A 22987-nucleotide genomic window follows, 5' to 3' on the forward strand; every position below is an offset into this window, starting at 1 on the left:
TTTATTTACAAGATTCCTATGCATAGGAAGCATGTTAGACTTAAATGTGTTTTGAATTTGCCTCTTGATGCTCTCTTTTGCTTCAAATACTATTTCTTGCGAGTGCATCATTAAAACTGCTGAGCCCATCTTAATGGCTAAAAAGAAAGAACTTCTTGGGAGATAACCCATGTGTTATTTTGCTACAGTACTTTGTTTTATATTTGTGTCTTGGAAGTTGTTTACTACTGTAGCAACCTCTCCTTATCTTAGTTTTGAGTTTTGTTGTGCCAAGTTAAGCCGTTGATAGAAAAGTAAGTACTAGATTTGGATTACTGCGCAGTTCCAGATTTCTTTGCTGTCACGAATCTGAGCCCACTGCCCTGCAGGAAGCTCAGAAAATTATGCCAATTTACGAGCATGATCCTCAGATATGTACGCAACTTTCATTCAATTTGAGCATTTTCGTTTGAGCAAGTCTGGTGGCCTAATAAAATCCATCTTTACGGACTGTTCTGTTTTGACAGATTCTGCCTTTTATTTCGCATTGCCTCTTTTGCTATGTTGGATGAATTTCTTTGATCCATTGATGTCCAGTAGCTTTATGCAATGTCCAGAAGTGTTAAGAATGATTGTGTCACCTCTGAACATGTGAATTTTTATTGTCCACTAACCCTCTAACGAGTTGTTTCGAGTTTGGTGTGGAGGAAGTTTTCAAGGGTCAAGAGAGGAGGATGATATACTATGATCAAGGAGAGTGAAAGCTCTAAGCTTGGGGATGCACCCGGTGGTTCACCCCTGCATATATCAAGAAGACTCAAGCGTCTAAGCTTGGGGATGCCCAAGGCATCCCCTTCTTCATCGACAACATTATCGGGTTCCTCCCCCGAAACTATATTTTTATTCCATCACATCTTATGTGCTTTTTCTTGGAGCGTCTGTTTGTTTGCTTTTGTTTTTGTTTGTGTTTGAATAAATTGGATTACATCATGCTTGTGTGGGAGAGAGACACGCTCCGCTGGTTCGTATGAACACATGTGTTCTTAGCTCATAATATTCATGGCGAAGTTTCCTCTTCGTTAAATTGTTATATGGTTGGAATTGGAAAATGATACATGTAGTAATTGCTATAAATGTCTTGGGTAATGTGATACTTGGCAATTGTTGTGCTCATGTTTAAGCTCTTGCATCATATACTTTGCACCTATTAGTGAAGAATACATAGAGCATGCTAAAATTTGGTTTGCATAATTGGTCTCTCTAAGGTCTAGATAATTTCTAGTAAGGTGTTTGAACAACAAGGAAGACGATGTATAGTCTTATAATACTTGTAATATGTCTTTTATGTGAGTTTTGCTGTACTAGTTCATCCTTGTGTTTGCCTCAAACAACCTTGCTAGCCTAAACCTTGTATCGAGAGGGAATACTTCTCATGCATCCAAATACTTGAGCCAACCACTATGCCATTTGTGTCCACCATACCTACCTACTACATGGTATTTCTCCGCCATTCCAAAGTAAATTGCTTGAGTGCTACCTTTAAAAAATTCAAAATTTATTACCTCTTATTTGTGTCAATGTTTTATAGCTCATGAGGAAGTATGTGGTGTTTATCTTTCAATCTTGTTGGGCAACTTTCACCAATGGACTAGTGGCTTCATCCGCTTATCCAATAATTTTGCAAAAAGAGCCGGCAATGGGATTCCCGGTCCCAAATTAACAAACTAAAAATAGACACTCCTCCATGGTATGTGATTGTTGGACGGCACCCGAAGGATTCGGTTAGCCATGGCTTGTGTAAGCAAAGGTTGGGAGGAGTGTCATCATAATAAAACTAAAATAAAAAGGTACTCCTTCATGGTATGAGATTGTTGGCAGGCACCCGAGGATTCGGTTAGCCATGGTTTGTGAAAGAAAGGTTGGAAGGAGTGCCATCCAAAAATAAAATAAAATGGGAGCCGCTCTTTGAAGGTTTGTCCGGCAAGGGGGTTAGAGTACCCGCTACCATTCGTTGACAACAACATACACCTCTCAAAACTTTATTTTTATGCTCTCTTTATGTTTTCAAAATCAAAGCTCTAGCACAAATATAGCAATCGATGCTTTCCTCTTTGAAGGACCATTCTTTTACTTTTATATTGAGTCAGTTCACCTATTTCTCTCCATCTCAAGAAGCAAACACTTGTGTGAACTGTGCATTGATTCCTACATATTCTCTTATTGCACTTATTATATTACTCTATGTTGACAATTATCCATGAGATATACATGTTACAAGTTGAAAGCGACCGCTGAAACTTAATCTTCTTTTGTGTTGCTTCAATACCTTTACTTTGAATTATTGCTTTATGAGTTAACTCTTATGCAAGACTTATTGATGCTTGTCTTGAAGTGCTATTCATGAAAAGTCTTTGCTTTATGATTCAGTTGTTTACCCATGTCATATACATTGTTTTGATCGCTGCATTCACTACATATGCTGTACAAATAGTATGATCAAGTTTATGATGGCATGTCACTCCAGAAATTATCTTTGTTATCGTTTTACCTGCTCGGGACGAGCAGAACTAAGCTTGGGGATGCTGATACGTCTCCAACGTATCGATAATTTCTTGTGTTCCATGCCACATTATTGATGTTATCTACATGTTTTATGTACACTTTATGTCATATTCGTGCATTTTCTGGAACTAACCTATTAACAAGATGCCGAAAGGACAGTTGCGTTTTTCGCTGTTTTTGGTTTCGTAAATCCTAGTAAGGAAATATTTTCGAATCGGACGAAATCAACGCCGAAAGTCTTAGAAATACGCGAAGCTTCCGGAGCACCGAAGAAAGGTCGGAGGGGTGCCGTGGGGCCCCACACCCGTGGGCGGCGCGGCCCAAGGGGGGCGCGCCCCCTATGGTCTGGGCAGCCCAGGCCCCCTCCGACTCCGACTCTTCGCCTATTTAAGTCGTCGTGACCTAAAACCTCGACACCGATTGACGAAACTCCAGAAAAGTTACTGTGGCGCCGCCGCCATCGCGAAACTCCAATTCGGGGGACAGAACTCTGTTCCGGCACCCTGCCGGAGCGGGGAAGTGCCCCCGGAAGGCTTCTCCATCGACACCGCTGCCATCTCCATCGACACCGCTGCCATCTCCACCGCCATCTTCATCACCGCTGCTGCTCCCATGAGGAGGGAGTAGTTCTCCATCGAGGCTCGGGGCTGTACCGGTAGCTATGTGGTTCATCTCTCTTCCATGTACTTCAATACAATGATCTCATGAGCTGCTTTACATGATTGAGATTCATATGAGTTTTGTATCACAATTCATCTATGTGCTACTCTAGTGATGTTATTAAAGTAGTTCTATTCCTCCTGCATGTGTGTAAAGGTGACTAGTGCGTGCACCGTGTGGTTCTTGTCGTAGGCTATGATCATGATCTCTTGTAGATTGTGGAGTTAATTATCATTATGATATTATTGATGTGATCTATTCCTCCTACATATGCATGAAGGTTTCAAGTGTGCATGCTATGCTAGTACTTGGTTTAGTAGCGTTGATCTATCTTACACTAAAGGTTACTTAAACATGAGCATTATTGTGGAGCTTGTTAACTCCGGCATTGAGGGTTCGTGTAATCCTACGCAATGTGTTCATCATCCAACAAAAGTGTAGAGTATGCATTTATCCGTTCTGTTATGTGATCGATGTTGAGAGTGTCCACTAGTGAAAGTCTATTCCCTAGGCCTTGTTCCTAAATACTCGCTGAGTTACTACTGCTGCGTTACTACTCGCTTGTTTACTTGTTTCTTTGCGTTACTACTCGCTGCAATACCACCACCATCGACTACACGCCAAGCACGTTTCCGGCACCATTGCTACTCGCTCATACTTATTCATACCACCTGTATTTCACTATCTCTTCGCCGAACTAGTGCACCTATTAGGTGTGTTGGGGACACAAGAGACTTCTTGCTTTGTGGTTGCAGGGTTGCATGAGAGGGATATCTTTGACCTCTTCCTCCCTGAGTTCGATAAACCTTGGGTATCCACTTAAGGGAAACTTGCTGCTGTTCTACAAACCTCTGCACTTGGAGGCCCAACACTGTCTACAGGAAAGGAGGGGGAACGTAGACATCAAAGACCTCCTCCTCCTCGTAGCCTTCGGTACTAGCGTCTATAAATGGATACAAAGTATACAATCACCAAACAATGCTTAAGTACTAGACTTAACACTCACAGGGATCACACAAGCTAATCTAGCATCACAACATTATTAACATGGTGGTTGGCTTTGTTTTCTTTTAAGAAAAATATTTTCCTCTCATAGAAATATTTATTAGGGTTTCTATTTATTTCCTTTGAGAAATAATTTCCTCTCATTGAATCTTATTAAGATTTAATCTCCTCAAATAATAAGTATGAGATCATGTTGACCTAAGTCACCACTTCATATTTACCATTTGGGGAAATGATTTAAATGAGATAAAATATCTCATACCATTTTAATCACTACTTTAGAAACAATTTAATATCACTAAGTAATCAAATATGAGGTTCTATAGACCAAGGTCATTATCTCATATTGAATTACTCGGGACATTGATTTAAATGAGGGGATACCTCTCATACCATTTAATAAATAATTTGGGGTAGTTTAAATGGACTAGAAATGGCCACATAGCCATTATTTTGCTCTAGCCCATGATCATAGTAAACAACTATGCTATATTTTTACATAATCATGTAGATCCTTTGAAATGTGAATTATGAGAGTTGGAAAGAACTCAAAATAATTTATAGTTGATTTTTAATGAATAATTGAAGTTTGAAAAGTTACTGCCTTGTTATTTTTACTCCATGAGTTCTACAATGAATCTAGGGTTGAGACCAGGGCAGTTGGCTAGATTTCCTAAGCTTTCCAACAATATTTAATTCACAATTTTTGGATTAGTAGATCTTGTTCTATTTAATTTTGAACATGGCATCAGTATTGAATTTAAACTAAATGAATTAATTCAAATTCAAATCGTGGGCTTGGGCGGGAAACGAAAATGGGCCAGTGAGAGAAAAAGAATAACAGGCCGGCCCAGCTACGCGTCTCGCACGCACGGGCCGCCTGACAGTGGGCTCCACCGGTCAGTGGCTATTTAAACCGCGAAACGGTATGCTCTCGACGGACCGTAGGATTAGACGAGGATCTAACGGCCGACGATCGTCGTCGTCGACGGCGAGCACGGTCGCTACTGGCGGCAGGCACTAGGGGGTCGGCGGCTTACCGGAGGTCCGGCGATGATCAGCGTTGATGCAGGGCGAGGTTGTCGACGACGGCGGTGCTCCTGGTACCGGCAGCGTCTCCTGGGGTGGCTCCACTCAACCGCTCCTTCTGCGGCGGCTCCGCGGTACTCCAGCGATAAATTGGGGCAGTGGCGATGAAATTGGGAGGTGGCGATGCTCGTGGAGGGGTTCTGAGAGGAGAGGAGGCGAATGGTGTGGAGGTTGAGCACGGGGGAGTGCTCCTTTTATAGGGGCGATGAGGTGCCGAGGCGCACAGGGTAGGTCGACCATGGCGACGTCGCTACAGTGGCGGAGAGGCTTGGGCGATGACACAGCGGTGTTCTCTACGTCACGGCGAGCACGACAGGCCTGATTGCACAAAAAATGGAGGGCTGACGCGAGCAGGAGAGTGATAGAGGCTGGCAGTATCATGGCGGAAGTCTTCAACGTGGACGACGATGACAGGGCTCTCCGGTCCGTTTGAGCGTGTCTGGGAGGTAGACGGTGGTGTGATGATTCTCGGTGCAGAAAAGGAGGTCAAGGGGAGGACGGTGCTGACGGGGCGAGACGACGCTCTGGCGTGCCCGTGGACATGGCCGTGCACGCTCTAGCGTCACAGTGCTGACGCGGGCACGTCCTGGCCTGGCCGTTGCCTTGCACTCCTTGGCCAAGGGTTGTGTCCATCTTGTTCAGCAAAGTGAGGAGAAGGTCAAGGACAAGGTGATGCAAGCCAGAAGTGAGAGGAGAGGGGTTTGACTTGGGTGAGTGTCATGATGCCATGGCATGGTTTGGTACCGGCCATGATCATGCATGATCATGGTCTTTGGTGCTTGGCATTGCTCACTGGGTACAAGAGGAGGCTGGTGATGACCTAGGCATGGATGGTTTAGGCTAAAACATGCTGGATATAAGAGTGTATGGAGTTGGCAGGTTTGGGCACACAAGGTGTTTGATGAAATGGCCGCACGAAATTCAAATTTGAATTTGGCCAAAATATTTTATGAGTGTGATCCAAATATTGTTTAGCACCTCTGGGTGGTGTTGGTTTGCAAAGTGGAAGTGATTTGGTGAAATCCAAATTCTGTGTGATCTTAATTCTGTTTTGATGTTGCAACTTTGCATGCCATTTCTAAGAATTTGAAAATGAATCAGCCAGGTTGGTCAATACCAAAAGTGTTCACCTTGATGAGGTCTTGGATGAGGTGCAAAGAGTTGAGAAAGTTTAGTTTAGAAATCTCTTAATAGAGGGGCTCAAAGTGGGTACCCTGATATAATTGTCACTTTTGACCATTATCATATGTGAGTTAGTTTTGATTTTTCCTTTGATTTGTTTTGTATTTCTTTGGTTCAAAAGTTATCACTATGAGTTCAGTAATGTTTCCAAACCATCTAAACCAATTAGAATGGCCTAGGTTTAGGTTTTGCAAAAATGGCCATAGGCTCATATAAGTTGATATTCTTATTTTCTTTTCTCGTGCTTGGTTTCTCCTTGATCCACATAATCATGGTTTAGGGTTTTAGCAACAATGGTAACATTTCAAACAAGCATCATGGCAATATCACACATACATGCATTAATACTATGCACCACATATAATTCAATTTAAGTTTTTTGTTGGTTCCAAAATTTGAATATTGGAAATTGTCTCTTTATTGATTTGAAAAACTTGGGATGTTACACTCACCAAGATTTGGAGAAGTCGACTCCTGACACCAGCCCCCGAGCCCCCTCGCCGAAAAGAGCGAGGATTGAACTTGGCGAAGAACAAGGCTTATTGGCTGGGAGTTCATCGACTCCTTCCTTGGATGATGTAAGTGCCCTCATATCAATTTTGTCTTCTGTCGAGTTTTTTCCTCTTGACCTTTCTTACAACTTTCTTTTGATCAGCCTATGATGAAGGAATTCATCCGTCTTGGTACTCAATTCATCGGGTACCGTGACACTGTTGATAGTCTAAAGGTACACCTTTCTATTGTCTTTATTTTTCACTCAATGGACTATCTTGATGTCTATCTTAACACTTCTGCTTGAGCAAAGTGAAAAAGCTCGCGAGAAGGCCGAACAAGACGCTGCCTCTGTTGGAGATCTTCGGAAAAGACTCCACCAAGCTAAACTGCCTTGAGCGAGAATACAACTCAGCAGATTGCTCATGAGGAGGATGTCATTGGCCGTCTGGAATCGCAGAATTGGCGCTTTGTCAGTAAGTTCATTAATCTCTTTGCCCGAGTCCCTTCCAAGATTAGTTCTCCTTATATTTGTTGATAACCCGAAATTTGTTTCAGCAGGAAAAATGGGCCAAGATTTTGAATTTGAGAGGCCTGAAGGGGATCGTCTTCTCGACACCCTTTCTCTCCTTGAAATTCATGGGGATCTGGCGCGCCGCAGTATTTCTGATGCGCGGGCCGCTTTTACGCGCCTTTTCCCCTACTTCTTCCCGAAGAAAAGCTAGCCGGACACCTTCTCTGAACTTGCTAAGTGCTTTATTCCTGGAGAGGATCTTGGGTTGGCTTTCCGGCTGGAAAACCTGAAGATTGGCGTCGAAGGCACCATAACTTTGGTTGCCGAGAGCCAGCAGAACGTCGACTGGGCGAAAGCTGGTGACACGAAGAAGATCAACAAGGAGAGGTGGCAATCTTTGATTAAGGCTGCCAAGCCGCACTCGAAGAAGATCCTCTCCTTCCTCGGGTACAAGCAAGCTGCTCCCTCCAGTTCTGCCAAACCGGAGGTCAAGTAGACCAACTTACTCCTCCGTTTGCTTTCTTTTGGTAGATGTCGATATCTTTATGATATATGACTAGTTTCGTCGACTCACTAGGAGTTGACCTTTTGTAATGGGGCATCACTCTTGTAAATATCCCAACTTATCAATGAGAAGGAATGATCCATTGCTTGTTTATTGATGTCGACCTTTTCTTTCTTCCAGTTGATATTTGATAACTACTCTAAGATTGTTGGAACCTTGTCTGCTTCAGCTGCTACCTCTCGCTCAAACCGGATCCCTGACGACGTTTCCCTTGGCTACTCTTCATGTGCTAACTTGGATCAGTCAGAATTTACTGAACTTCGGCAACAGCTCCAAACTTTGAAGCAAATCGTCTGAGCGGGAGAAAATAGCTCTTCAACAGGCCCAAAAAGCTTTAGCATTGAAACAAACCGCGACTGCCGAAGCTGCACAAGCCGTGTCCCGAGAAAATTATATGCTTGACTTGATGGTTGTGATGTCTACGCACGCTTCTATTCCTGTAGACAGTGTTGGGCCTCCAAGAGCAGAGGTTTGTAGAACAGCATGTAGTGACCTCACCCGGTAGGGTGCCGGTCCCTGTGCTTTATTGTGCTAGTCCCTGGATCAATCGCTAGCACACACAGTTTAAGATGTAATACCAAGAAACAAAGGTCTTTATTATATCGCATGATCCATATATACATAATGACTTACAAATTGCATAGCACAAGGCTAGCATTACATCAGAGTTTTACAACGAACAAACATATAGCATGGAGTCCTTCATCTTCATGTGCCACAGGCGAGCATGTTGAGGATAGACTCGTAACCCTAATCATCGTAACTTCACTCGTCTATCAGAATATCTGCAACAGGTAAAGTTACAGCCAAAAACATTTGGTCAATACTTTGAATGTATTGGCAAGATGTCACTATTTAGTGGACACAAATGGCGCCTAATACCTACATGTATATTTGGCTGGTGGAGTTTAGGCTCTTTGCAGAAAACAAGCATTTTCCCTATATTTTTGAAATCAACATTTTATTTGGAAAATATATCACCTAAGAGCATGAACCCAGGTTCTCATCACGCTGGCTCACCAGGGATAGACACCAGACGATCCAGCTACTTACTTTACTACCCAAGTTTTCCAACCAGTTTTTACTTAAGAAATTGGGATGAGAGAGATCTTCCAACAGCTCCAGGTCCAGTTGCTCAAAGTTGTCCGTAACCGGGGACACGGCTAAGTACTTAGGTTTTACACTCTGCAGAGGTTTGTACACTTTACCCACACGACTTAGTCAGCCCCTTTTCCACCATGATGCTCATTTTGCTCAAATGGCAGGGAGAAGACTAAGACGAGACTGTTTTCGGAAGTAAGGCCCTGAGCCCTCTGGACGGACCCGTTCCAACCTACACAACTACATCTGCTGGTCACGTCGGGACAGAACCCTACAACCTACTTAGTCAAGACAGAGCCCATATGACATGCGGCTGTACAAGAAGCTACTAAACATGAAACATGTCCAATCTCTTTTGTTCCTGGGCGGCGGACCCCACCAATTTTCACCGTGCAGACGCTCCACTCATACCAATCCGCCCAGGTGTTTCATTTATCAAGTTGTTTTCATTTATAATAAAAACATATTTCTTCATCTCATCTCATCATGATATCCCAACCACGTATCTAATAGCATGGCTAAGCAAAACTACCTACGATGGCAACTTAAGGGAAACTAGAGAAAATCCTAAGACTATAGGATTAGCATAGCATATCATATACTTTGAAAACATCCTACACATGCAATATCTACTAAGTAAAAACTACATGCATAGAAAACATAGGACATGAGTGACACTTGCCTTTTGGTAGTTGATGATCATACACTTCTCACAATCACACTCGTTGCACTCCGTACGATCTATACGATAAAGTAACACACAATAAACACACCACTCAATAGTAAAGTAACAAGCAACAAACAAGAATCAAATAAAAATAATTTGATATTATTATTTCTCTGGTTAATGTTTATCTTTCGATTCAGTATGTAAAAATAATCATTAGCCATAGATGTTTGCAGGAGATGATACTGAGGGTTTGATTCATGAATCAAATGGAGCCAAGATGATTTGTGAAAGATAGTGCATCTATGACACTATTAGAAGTCTATGATCAATAAATCTAATAGGGACAAGGGATTGATCAAAAATGGTTGATAGATTGTGTGCTATGGCATAAATAGCTTTTGGTGTCCAATGTGAAGTTATTCGAAGTGGATGAATTCAAATGGTTTAAACAGATGTGGTATTAGGTAGTGTGTTTCAGTATCTTCTTTTTTTGCAAAAAGTAAATCATTTTAAATGGATGTGTATATATGAAGACATGACTAAAATAAGGTTTAAATTCAATTTTCAACATACAAATTCGAAATTTATTAATTTTAAAATGTAATACCACTAGATAGATAATTTTACTATGAATCCAACGCAAATAGAATTATCTAAAACGGAGCTATATAGCTAGAGATATGGAAATTCAAAGTTCTTACGTGAACTAGTACAAAGCACGTGAACAATCAACCGATCAGCTGATTAGAATATGTAGAATATACGCATGTTAAGAAAACAGAAAAGGGATAGACCCGTACTATTACAGTAGGTGATCAAATCAGGACCATATGTATGGATCGAACGACCAGGATGATGGTGTTGTACCAGGAGCAGTAGGCAACGCAGGTGTTCAGGAAGACGATGACCGCCGGCTCGTACTTGGTCGATGGCGACGCTCCGGTGATCTCCGGGGCCTGTACAAGATGGCTTCTGGCTCCTTTCTTCGCGGGGGTCTCCTATACATCCTCAGCGTTCTCCAGTGAGGCTCCTGATGGCGGCGTCACTTGAGACGGGTGCAGCAACGACGGACAGCTCCAAAGAGGTTCTAGGCTTCGTCCCGGGTCTCCTACGGCCTACGGGTATAGGTTCATGAAGTCACTGGAATAGTTTTCTGGGCGCGACGCCGTTCGGTGCTCGTCGTAAGCCATCTCCGGCTGCGGAAACGAAAGTTCAGAATAGGCAGAAAGATACGCACCGGAGAAAGTGAGCCGAAGGGAAAATAATTAGTGCCATGATTTCCCGTGGTTACCTCGCCATGGTCGTTGGCGTCGTGCCGGACAGCGTCAAGGTCTTACAGCCACTGAGGCCGGGTTGACGTAAAGGACAGTCCTCCGGCATTCTTCTCGGCCGCGTGCATGGACGAGCTCCTCGTCTCGTCGGTGGAGTGCGGGGAGGCCTCCTTTGTCGGCAATCACTAGCCGAAGCGAGAGCGGCGACTCGGAAACAGCAAGATGACGCAAGACCATGTCCTAGAGGGAGGCCTTGATGAGATGAGTCTGATGGTGCGAGGATTTGACGAGGGAATAACCAAGAGCGACGAGGTCTTCGGACAAACTCAAATCTGAGGCTACGGATGGCATGGTTTTACAGGACTGTTCAGAGATTCTCTCAGGAAAGTTTGAGAACGAAAGTCAGTAAGGAATGGAAGAGACGCACGGAGGACATCTCGTTTTGCACTGGTATGGACTGTCGAGGGAGATCGGTAGGCTCATGCCAACGAGTGGCATTCGGGGCACTAATTCGGTCTGAGTGATTAAGGCAATAAAATTCGACATAAATTATCTGAACGGATTCTCGATTAGATTTCCAATAACTTTCGTGTTAAACTCGATAAGAAACGGTGAATTGAATTGATGGGAGAGGAGAGAGATACAGCCATATATAGCCATTACTGTAACGTAAGTTTCTGAACACTCACAGGAGGAAGACCAGGCTCGGGCTGGTCGTTCCGTCGCCTGGGCTAAGATGTGCCAGCTAAGGTGCAGCCCAAGACAATATGCAAAGAAGGAAAAAAAAAAAATAGAGAGATGGATACATCGGGTAGGCTGGCAGGCTGGAGTTGTTTGGGCTTGTTGACTGAGTTTGGTCGATTTTCTATATTTTTTTTTCTCTTCTTCTCTATTTCTATTTTTTTTTCATGATTTCTTTCATAACTTTTGTTTTGGGTCTTCAAATTGATTCAAACAAAATCTGAGAAATTTAAAATAAACTTTTAGGACATCAAATAATACTTTATTGTCAAACTAAATAAAAAAAATTAAATGGTTTATGCACTTTGGCATATATGTCTACTTGGGCAATATTTTGCAAAGTCAAATAAAATCTTTATGGTTTCATAATCTTAAAACTTTAAAATAATTTAAAAGCAAATGATTACGAAAACTCTATTTTAGAAATACTTTTTTTAATAACCACAAAAAGTTTTAATTCCTTGTGGAATTTCAATCAAGTCAATCATCAAGCATATAATTTTATTTTTATTTGACATTCCAAAATTACTAAAATTTTGGGATGTGACACAGCAGCAAGTTTCCCTTAAGTGAATCACCCAAGGTTTATCGAACTCAGGGAGGTAGAGGTCAAAGATATCCCTCTCAAGCAACCCTGCAATTACGATACAAGAAGTCCCTTGTGTCCCCAACACACCTAATACACTTGTCGTATGTATAGGTGCACTAGTTCGGCGAAGAGATAGTAAGATGCAAGTGATATGGATGAATATGAGTGGTAATAACAATCTGAAATAAATATGGCAGCAAGTAAACATGCAGTAGAATAGTAAATAAACGGTGATTCGATATTTGGAAACAAGGCATAGGGATCATACTTTCACTAGTGGACACTCTCAACAATGATTACATAAATAAATAACTTCTCTTCACTTGTGCTACTTTCTCACGATGCGCACACTGTCACCGTCACACCGTAGAGAGTAATTCCGGAGTTCATATTAAAGTAACCTCTAGAGTGCATAGTAATAGTTAACTTCATAATCTACAAGAGATTACAATCATAACCTACGCCAAGTACTACATGATGCACACACTGTCAACATTACATCATGGAGGAGGAATAGACTACTTTAATAACATCACTAGAGTAGCACATAGATTAATAGTGATACAAAGCTCATGATCACATAAAGATCACACCATGGGAGAGAGAGATGAACCACATAGCTACCGGTAGAGCCCTCAGCCTCGGGGGAGAACTACTCCCTCCTCATCATAGGAGACAGCAATGGTGATGAAGATGGCGGTGGTGTCGATGGAGATGACTTCGGGGGCAATTCCCCGTCCCGGCGGCATGCCGGAACAGAGACTTCTGTCCCCCGAAACGGAGTTTCGCGATGGCGGCGGCGTCCCTGGAGTCTTTCTGGAGTTTCGTCAATTGGTGTTAGGTTTTTAGGTCACGAGAGATTATATAGGCGAAGAGGTGGAGTCGGAGGGGCTAGGGGGCTCCCTCCCCATAGGCTGGCGCGGCCAGGGGGCCACCCGCGCCTCCATATGGTGTGGGTCCCCTGCTACCCTTCCTCGTATCCCCTTCGGACTTCTGGAACCTTCCGTGAAATATAAGATCGTGGGCCTTTGTTTCGTCCAATTCCGAGAATGTTGCCCGAACAGCCTTTCTGGAACCAAAAACAGCAGAAAACAGGAACTGGCACTTCGGCATCTTGTTAATAGGTTAGTTCCGGAAAATGCGTAAAATCATTATAAAGTGTGAGCAAAACATGTAGGTATTGTCATAAAACTAGCATGGAACATCAGAAATTATAGATACGTTGGAGACGTATCAAGCATCCCCAAGCTTAGTTCCTACTCGCCCTCGAGTAGGTAAACGATAACAAGGATAATTTCTGAAGTGACATGCTATCATAATCTTGATCAATACTATTGTAAAGCATATGAGATGAATGAAGTGATTCAAAGCAATGCTAAAGACAATGACTAAACAACTGAATCATATAGCAAAGACTTTTCATGAATAGTACTTTTCAAGACAATCATCAATAAGACTTGCACATGAGTTAACTCATAAAGCAATAAATTCTTAGTAGAAAGTTTTGAAGCAACACAAAGGAAGATATAAGTTTCAGCGGTTGCTTTCAACTTCAACATGTATATCTCATGGCTGTATATCTCATGGATGATTGTCAACACAAAGTAATATGATGAATGCAAATAAGCAAGTATGTATGAATCAATGCACACCGTTGACACAAGTGTTTGCTCCTAAGATAGAAAGAAGTAGGTAAACTGACTCAACATAAAGTAAAAGAATGGGCCCTTCGCAGAGGGAAGCATGGATTACTATTTTTGTGCTAGAGATTTTATTTTGAAATCATAGAAACAATTTTGTCAACAGTTGTTGGGGGGATGACCCCCGGTATGCCAAAGGCATGTCAAAACCGGATGGTTTAGGCCATCAAGATACCGGTTTAATGTTTATACCGGAGCACGAAGTTAAGAGTTTGGCTAAGTGAAGCTAAGCCGGTATCCCCAGAAGGGGTATACCGGAACCGGTTAGAGAAGACACCGGGCTACCGGTAAGAAGTACACTGTAGCACGTCGGCAGGACTGGTCAAAGATTCTCTCAGGAGCTAGAAGACAAAGATGAGCTAAGCAAAGTAGCTTTAAACGAAGCCCTGACGATAAAGAAGAGGGTGACGCTGAAAGAAGCCGGAGGACATCAGCCTCCCTGATTAAATAAGACCCCGGTGTCATCTATGATTAAAGTAACTTTGTAAAGTAGTTTGTCTAGTCAAAGATGCCATTAGGGCTTCTTCCTCTGTAAGCCACCCTCTCCCCTATATAAGGAGAGGGGGCACACCCGTACACGGGTAAGTGAAAAATAGAGACAAGATACGAGCTAGCTAAGTAAGAACTTGTACTGAGAAACTTGTATCCTGTTGAGTTCAATGAAGAGAAAGATCTAGAGCGAGTTCTTCCTTGTGTCTTTCTTCTTCTACCTCTAGCCTTGGCTAAGTTCTTGAGGAAAGCATCCGGAAGTTCATCCCATCTAATCACAAACCCTCCCCGAATCCTCTAGCGTCCATTCGGCCCCAACTTAAGCCATCCTATGGCATCTGTCTGTTCACCACGACGACAGTTGGCGCCCACCGTGGGGCATGAAGTGGCGCTTGCTGGAGTTCACATTCAGGCGGGCATCCTCGATGTCGCCGGCCAGCGGACCGTGTCCGCGCTGGTGCAGCGCATCTACTCCATGGACTTAATCAATGACAACGCGGGATGCTTCGCCAACGGCGGCATCTTCCCCAAGAACGGCCGCATCATCGAGTTCGGCAGGCACCGCGTCTACTTCGGCATTGTCCCTGTGCGCCAGCGCCTCTCGCCGGTGCTGGTGGCGCCGGATCCGCCAAGGTGGCTCTGTGCTGGCCGCGCCGCCGGCAGCGTCGAGGTGATGATGGCTGGTGCGGTCGACGCAGGCAAGGAAGCTGTGGAAGAAGGAGCCGGTCGCGCGGCATCGACCAGTGCGGCTAAACCACCGCTGGAGCGCGACGCAGGCACTGCGGGAACATCTTCCGCACCGCCGGAAACACCACTCCAAGCGGCAATGAACGTGCTGGCGACGCCCATCGCGCAGAACATCGACCCGGCAGCGGCCCAGGCGGAGCCGGGAGGCACAACGCCGAAGCTGCTCGCGAACGGCGCCGACATCGTCCGGCGCAGCGCGAGCTGAACCTAACCCTACGTGAGTACAACGCTGCCCATGGCTTTGCTTCTGTTAGCGCTCATGCTGCTAGGATACCGGAGAACCGGCTTAAGGCTCGCAATCTAGATCAGGATTTGCATAAGGAAATTCTTGCCGGCAAAAGTACTTCTGCATCTGTGAGCATCGTAGAAAAACCAAAGTACGATGAGGCCCTGATAAAACCATAAAAGCCGCTAAGGCTGCAGTAGAGCTGTGTGATTCGCTTTCCGGAGACGCTTTGGCAAAACAGCAAGAGCGCGTAAGAGAGTTGCTTGAAACCATCGAGCAGCAAAACGCAGAGCAGCTCGCTAGGATGAAGAAGGCTGTGGCCTCAAAATCCACGCGTTCAACAAAGAATGCCGGAAGCAAGTCCCATGGGCAGGCATCGTCCCCCCATCCGGACAGAAGAAGAGAAAAAGAGATGAATGCGCAGCAGATGACTGTGTATGATCCGGTTCTTGCCGGAAAGCAACAAACCGGGCAACATGATGCCGGTAGAAAAAGCCAAGGGGCAGAACGAGGTTACGCCATAGGAGGCTATGCCGGAAACAATCATGCCGGTAGGCACGAAACCGGGCAAAATTATCGAGCTGCAAGGGCGGCGCACGAAGAGAAAACACTTCCACCAAGGTACCGGCAGGCGAGGGCCGCGGTACCGGAACCTTACGATGAAGCAGATTCTACAAGACTCACTGCATACCGGAACCCGTTGGGGGAACGCTTGGGAGAAAGGCACCTGCCGGAACGGGATGCGAGGCCCTGTCTGGATAGAGTGTACTTGTCTGAGATGATCGAGGCAGAACGTCCTCCAGGTCCAAAATGCTTTGGTCCAAGGATCATGAAAGAGGAACCACCAGTTCGTAACTTCCAGCTGCCCCGTGACACGAAAACATATGATGGCACCACCAAGCCGGAAGACTGGCTCGCGGATTACGTGACCGCGGTATACATCGCTGGCGGTGGAGGAAGCGTAGCTGGAGAGGAAACCGGCGTTGGGCCGTGAGAATTGTACCATCGTTCTTGGTGGGACCGACAAGAATCTGGCTAAACAACTTGCCGGCAGGAAGCATAAATGGTTGGTTGGACTTTGAGGAAGCATTTGTGAGTAATTTCACCAGCACATACCGGAGGCCCAACATGCCTCAGCAGCTCGCTTTGTGCGTGCAGCGCCCGCAAGAAACAGACCGGGACTACCTGGCTCGATGGAACTCCACGAGAAACTCCTGTGAAGGGGTGATAGAAGCGCAAGCCATAGCTTGGTTTTGCAATGGGTGCTGTAGAGGTTCGCCGTTGTGGCAAAAGCTGCAGCGAAACATGCCAGTAACTCTGTGATGTCTACGGGTGCTTCTATTCTTGTAGACAGTGTTGGGCCTCCAAGAGCAGAGGTTTGTAGAACAGCAGCAAGTTTCCCTTAAGTGGATCACCCAAGGTTTATCGAACTCGTGGAGGAAGAGGTCAAAGATATCCCTCTCATGCAACCCCGCAACCACAAAGCAAGAAGTCTCTTGTGTCCCCAACACACCTAATAGGTGCACTAGTTCGGCGAAGAGATAGTGAAATACAGGTGGTATGAATAAATATGAGCAGTAGTAACGGCACCTAGTAAAAGTGCTTGCCGGCGTGTGGTTGATGGTGGTAATATTGCAGGAAGTACAGATGCAGAAGAAACAAGAAACAAGCAGCTGTAGCGATATTTAGGAACAAGGCCTAGGGATCATACTTTCACTAGTGGACACTCTCAACATTGATCACATAACGGAATAAATAGATAGATGCTAGACTCTACACTCTCTTGTTGGATGATGAACACCACTAATCGTGTAGGATTACATGAACCCTCAATGCCGAAGTTAACAAGCTCCACAATATTCGATGTTCATATTTAAATAACCTTAGAGTGCATGACAGATCAACATAACCAAACCAAGTACTAACATAGCATGCACACTGTCACCTTCACACTACGAAAGGAGGCATAGATCACATCAATACCATCATAACAATAGTTAACTTCATAATCTACGAGAGATCACAATCATAGCCTACGCCAAGTACTACACGATGCACACACTGTCACCATTACACTGTGCAGGAGGAATAAACTACTTTAATAACATCACTAGAGTAGCACACAGATAAATTGTGATACAAAACACATTGCAATCATAAAGGGATATAAATAAGCACTTCACTATGCCATTCATAACAATGAATAAGTATTCTGTGAAATATAGCCTAAGAGACCCACACGGTGCACACACTGTCACCTTTACACACGTGGGACAAGGAGTCTCCGGAGATCACATAAGTAAAACCCACTTGACTAGCATAATGACATCTAGATTACAAGCATCATCATATGAATCTCAATCATGTAAGGCAGCTCATGAGATTATTGTATTGAAGTACATAGGAGAGAGATGAACCACATAGCTACCGGTACAGCCCTTAGCTTCGATGGAGAACTACTCCCTCCTCATGGGAGACAGCAGCGTTGATGGAGATGGCGGTGGTGTCGATGGAGGAGCCTTCCGAGGGCACTTCCCCGTACCGGCGGCGTGCCGGAACAGAGACTCCTGTCCCCCAGATCTTGGCTTCGCGATGGCGGCGGCTCTGGAAGGTTTTCTCTGGTTTCGTCGAACGTCTCCAGGTTTTTAGGTCAGGGACCTTTATATAGGTGAAGAGGCGGAGTCGGAGGGTCGACGAGGCGGTGACACACTAGGGGGGCGCGGCCAAGGCCTAGGCCGCGCCACCCTGGCGTCTGGTGGCCCAGTGGCCCCCCTCTGGCCTCTCTCGGGTGTTCTGGATGGTTCGAGTGATCCTAAGATGCTGGGCGTTGATTTCGTCCGATTCCGAGAATATTTCCTTACTAGGATTTCTGAAACCAAAAACAGCAGAAAACAGGAACTGGCACTTCGACATCTTGTCAATAGGTTAGTTCCGGAAAACGCATAAATATGACATAAAGTATGCATAAAACATGTAGATATCATCAATAATGTGGCATGGAACATAAGAAATTATCGATACGTCGGAGACGTTTCAAGCATCCCCAAGCTTAGTTCTCGCTCGTCCCGAGCAGGTAAACGATAACAAAGATAATTTCTGGAGTGACATGCCATCATAACCTTGATCATACTATTGTAAACACATGTAATGAAGGCAGCGATCAAAACAATGGTAATGACATGAGTAAACAACTGAATCATAAAGCAAAGACTTTTCATGAATAGTACTTTCAAGACAAGCATCAATAAGTCTTGCATAAGAGTTAACTCATAAAGCAATAAATTCATAGTAAAGGTATTGAAGCAACACAAAGGAAGATTAAGTTTCAGCGGTTGCTTTCAACTTGTAACATGTATATCTCAATGATAGTTTGTCAATGCAAAGCAATATAATAAGTGCAATATGCAAGTATGTAGGAATCAATGCACAGTTCACACAAGTGTTTGCTTCTTGAGGTGGAGAGAGATAGGTGAACTGACTCAACATAAAAGTAAAAGAAAGGCCCTTCGCAGAGGAAGCATTGATTGCTATATTTGTGCTAGAGCTTTGGTTTTTGAAAACATAAAGAGAGCATAAAAGTAAAGTTTTGAGAGGTGTTTGTTGTTGTCAACGAATGGTAGTGGGCACTCTAACCCCCTTGCCAGACAAACCTCCAAAGAGCGGCTCCCATGAATTATTTTTATTTTTGGGTGGCACTCCTTCCAACCTTTCTTTCACAAACCATGGCTAACCGAATCCTCGGGTGCCTGCCAACAATCTCATACCATGAAGGAGTTCCTTTTTATTTTAGTTTTATTATGATGACACTCCTCCCCACCTTTGCTTTCTCAAGCCATGGCTAACCGAATCCTTCGGGTGCCGTCCAACAGTCACATACCATGGAGGAGTGTCTATTTAGGTTAATTAATTTGGGACTGGGAATCCCATTGCCAGCTCTTTTTGCAAAATTATTGGATAAGCGGATGAAGCCACTAGTCCATTGGTGAAAGTTGCCCAACAAGAATGAAAGATAAACACCACATACTTCCTCATGAGCTATAAAACATTGACACAAATAAGAGGTGATAAATTTTGAATTATTTAAAGGTAGCACTCAAGCAATTTACTTTGGAATGGCGGAGAAATACCATGTAGTAGGTAGGTATGGTGGACACAAATGGCATAGTGGTTGGCTCAAGGATTTTGGATGCATGAGAAGTATTCCCTCTCGATACAAGGTTTAGGCTAGCAAGGTTTATTTGAAACAAACACAAGGATGAACCGGTGCAGCAAAACTCACATAAAAGACATATTATAAATATTATAAGACTCTACACCGTATTCCTTGTTGTTCAAAACTCAATACTAGATATTATCTAGACTTTAGAGAGACCAAATATGCAAACCAAATTTAGCAAGCTCTAGGTGTTTCTTCATTAATGGGTGCAAAGTATATGATGCAAGAGCTTAAACATGAGCACAACAATTGCCAAGTATCAAATTATTCAAGACATTATACCATTTACCACATGTAGCATTTTCTGTTTCCAACCATATAACAATTAACGAAGCAGTTTCAACCTTCGCCAAGAACATTAAAAGCTAAGAACACATGTGTTCATATGAACCAGCGGAGCGTGTCTCTCTCCCACACAAGCATTTATTCAAACAAAAACAAAAACAAAAACATATAGACGCTCCAAGTAAAGCACATAAGATGTGACCGAATAAAAATATAGTTTCAAGAGAAGGAACCTGATAATTTGTCGATGAAGAAGGGGATGTCTTGGGCATCCCCAAGCTTAGATGCTTGAGTCTTCTTGAAATATGCAGGGATGAACCACCGGGGCATCCCCAAGCTTAGACTTTTCACTCTTCTTGATCGTAGTATAGCATCCTCCTCTCTTGACCCTTGAAAACTTCCTTCACACCAAACTCGAAACAAACTCATTAGAGGGTTAGTGCTTAATCAAAAACTCACATGTTCAGAGGTGACACAATCATTCTTAACACTTCTGGACATTGCTCAAAGCTACTGGAAGTTAATGGAACAAAGAAATCCATCGAACATAGCAAAAGAAGCAATGCGAAATAAAAGGCAGAATCTGTCAAAACAGAACAGTCCGTAAAGACGAATTTTATTGAGGCACCAGACTTGCTCAGATGAGAAAACTCAAAACTAATGAAAGTTGCGTACATATCTGAGGATCACTCACGTAAATTGGCATATTTTTCTGAGTTACCTACAGAGAACACTGCCCAAATTCGTGACAGATAGAAATCTGTTTCTGCGCAGTAATCCAAATCTAGCATCAACCTTCTATTAGAGACTTCACTTGGCACAACATTGCAATAAAATAAAGATAAGGAGAGGTTGCTACAGTAGTAACAACTTCCAAGACTCAAATATAAAACAAAATTACTGTAGCAAAATAAACACATGGGTTATCTCTCAAGAAGTTCTTTCTTTATAGCCATTAAGATGGGCTCAGCAGTTTTAATGATGCACTCGCAAGAAATAGTAGTTGAAGCAAAAGAGAGCATCAAGAAGCAAATTCAAAACACATTTAAGTCTAACATGCTTCCTATGCATAGGAATCTTGTAAATAAACAAATTCATGAAGCATAATGCAACAAGCATAGAAAGATAAAACAAGTGCAACTTCAAGATTTTCAGCAGAAAGAGAGGTGTTTTAGTAACATGAAAATTTCTACAACCATATTTTCCTCTCTCATAATAATATCCAGTAGCATCATGAGCAAACTCAACAATATAACTATCAAATGAAACATTCTTATCATGAGTCTCATGCATAAAATTATTACTCTCTACATAAGCATAATCAATTTTATTAGTTGTAGTGGGAGCAAATTCAACAAAGTAGCTATCATTATTATTCTCATCAAGTGTATGAGGCATAGTATAATCACAACAAAATTTACTCTCCATAGTAGGTGGCACCAAAAGACCACTATCATTATAATCATCATAAATAGGAGGCAAAGTATCATCAAAGAAAATTTTCTCCTCAATGCTTGGGGGACTAAAAAGATCATGAAAACCAGCTTCCCCAAGCTTAGAACTTTCTATATCATTATCAACAATGGTGTTCAAAGCGTTCATACTAATATGTTCCATGGGTTTTTTAATTTTCGCATCAAACCATCCATGTCTTAAATCAGGAAATAGAATAAGAAGCTCATTGTTGTCCATTATGCCAAACTAGTGTAAACAAGAAACAAAAAGATGCAATTGCAGGATCTAAAGGAAATAGCTTCGAGCACACACACAACGGCGTCAGAAAAGTATTTTACCTGGGACCGGAGTATGAGTGCCTTTTACCTTTCCTCCCCGGCAACGGCGCCAGAAAAGTGCTCGTTGCCGGGAGCCGGTGTGTGAGTGCCGTTTACCTTTCCTCCCCGGCAACGGAACCAGAAAAGTGCTTGATGTCTACGGGTGCTTCTATTCAGTGTTGGGCCTCCAAGAGCAGAGGTTTGTAGAACAGCAGCAAGTTTCCCTTAAGTGGATCACCCAAGGTTTATCGAACTCAGGGAGGAAGAGGTCAAAGATATCCCTCTCATGCAACCCTGCAACCACAAAGCAAGAAGTCTCTTGTGTCCCCAACACACCTAATAGGTGCACTAGTTCGGCGAAGAGATAGTGAAATACAGGTGGTATGAATAAATATGAGCAGTAGTAACGACACCGTAAAAGTGCTTGCCGGCGTGTGGTTGATGGTGGTAATATTGCAGGAAGTACAGTATGCAGTAAAACAAGAAACAAGCAACGGTAGCGTATTTAGGAACAAGGCCTAGGGATCATACTTTCACTAGTGGACACTCTCAACATTGATCACATAACAGAATAAATAGATAGATGCTAGACTCTACACTCTCTTGTTGGATGATGAACACCACTAACCGTGTAGGATTACACGAACCCTCAATGCCGGAGTTAACAAGCTCCACAATATTCGATGTTCATATTTAAATAACCTTAGAGTGCATGACAGATCAACATAACCAAACCAAGTACTAACATAGCATGCACACTGTCACCTTCACACTACGAAAGGAGGCATAGATCACATCAATACCATCATAGCAATAGTTAACTTCATAATCTACGAGAGATCACAATCATAGCCTACGCCAAGTACTACACGATGCACACACTGTCACCATTACACCGTGCAGGAGGAATAAACTACTTTAATAACATCACTAGAGTAGCACACAGATAAATTGTGATACAAGACACATTGCAATCATAAAGGGATATAAATAAGCACTTCACTATGCCATTCATAACAGTGAATAAGTATTCGTGAAATATAGCCTAAGAGACCCACACGGTGCACACACTCGTCACCTTTACACACGTGGGACAAGGAGTCTCCGGAGATCACATAAGTAAAACCCACTT

Source organism: Lolium rigidum, chromosome 1 (assembly GCF_022539505.1).
Source record: "Lolium rigidum isolate FL_2022 chromosome 1, APGP_CSIRO_Lrig_0.1, whole genome shotgun sequence".
NCBI classification, from domain to species: Eukaryota; Viridiplantae; Streptophyta; class Magnoliopsida; order Poales; family Poaceae; genus Lolium; species Lolium rigidum.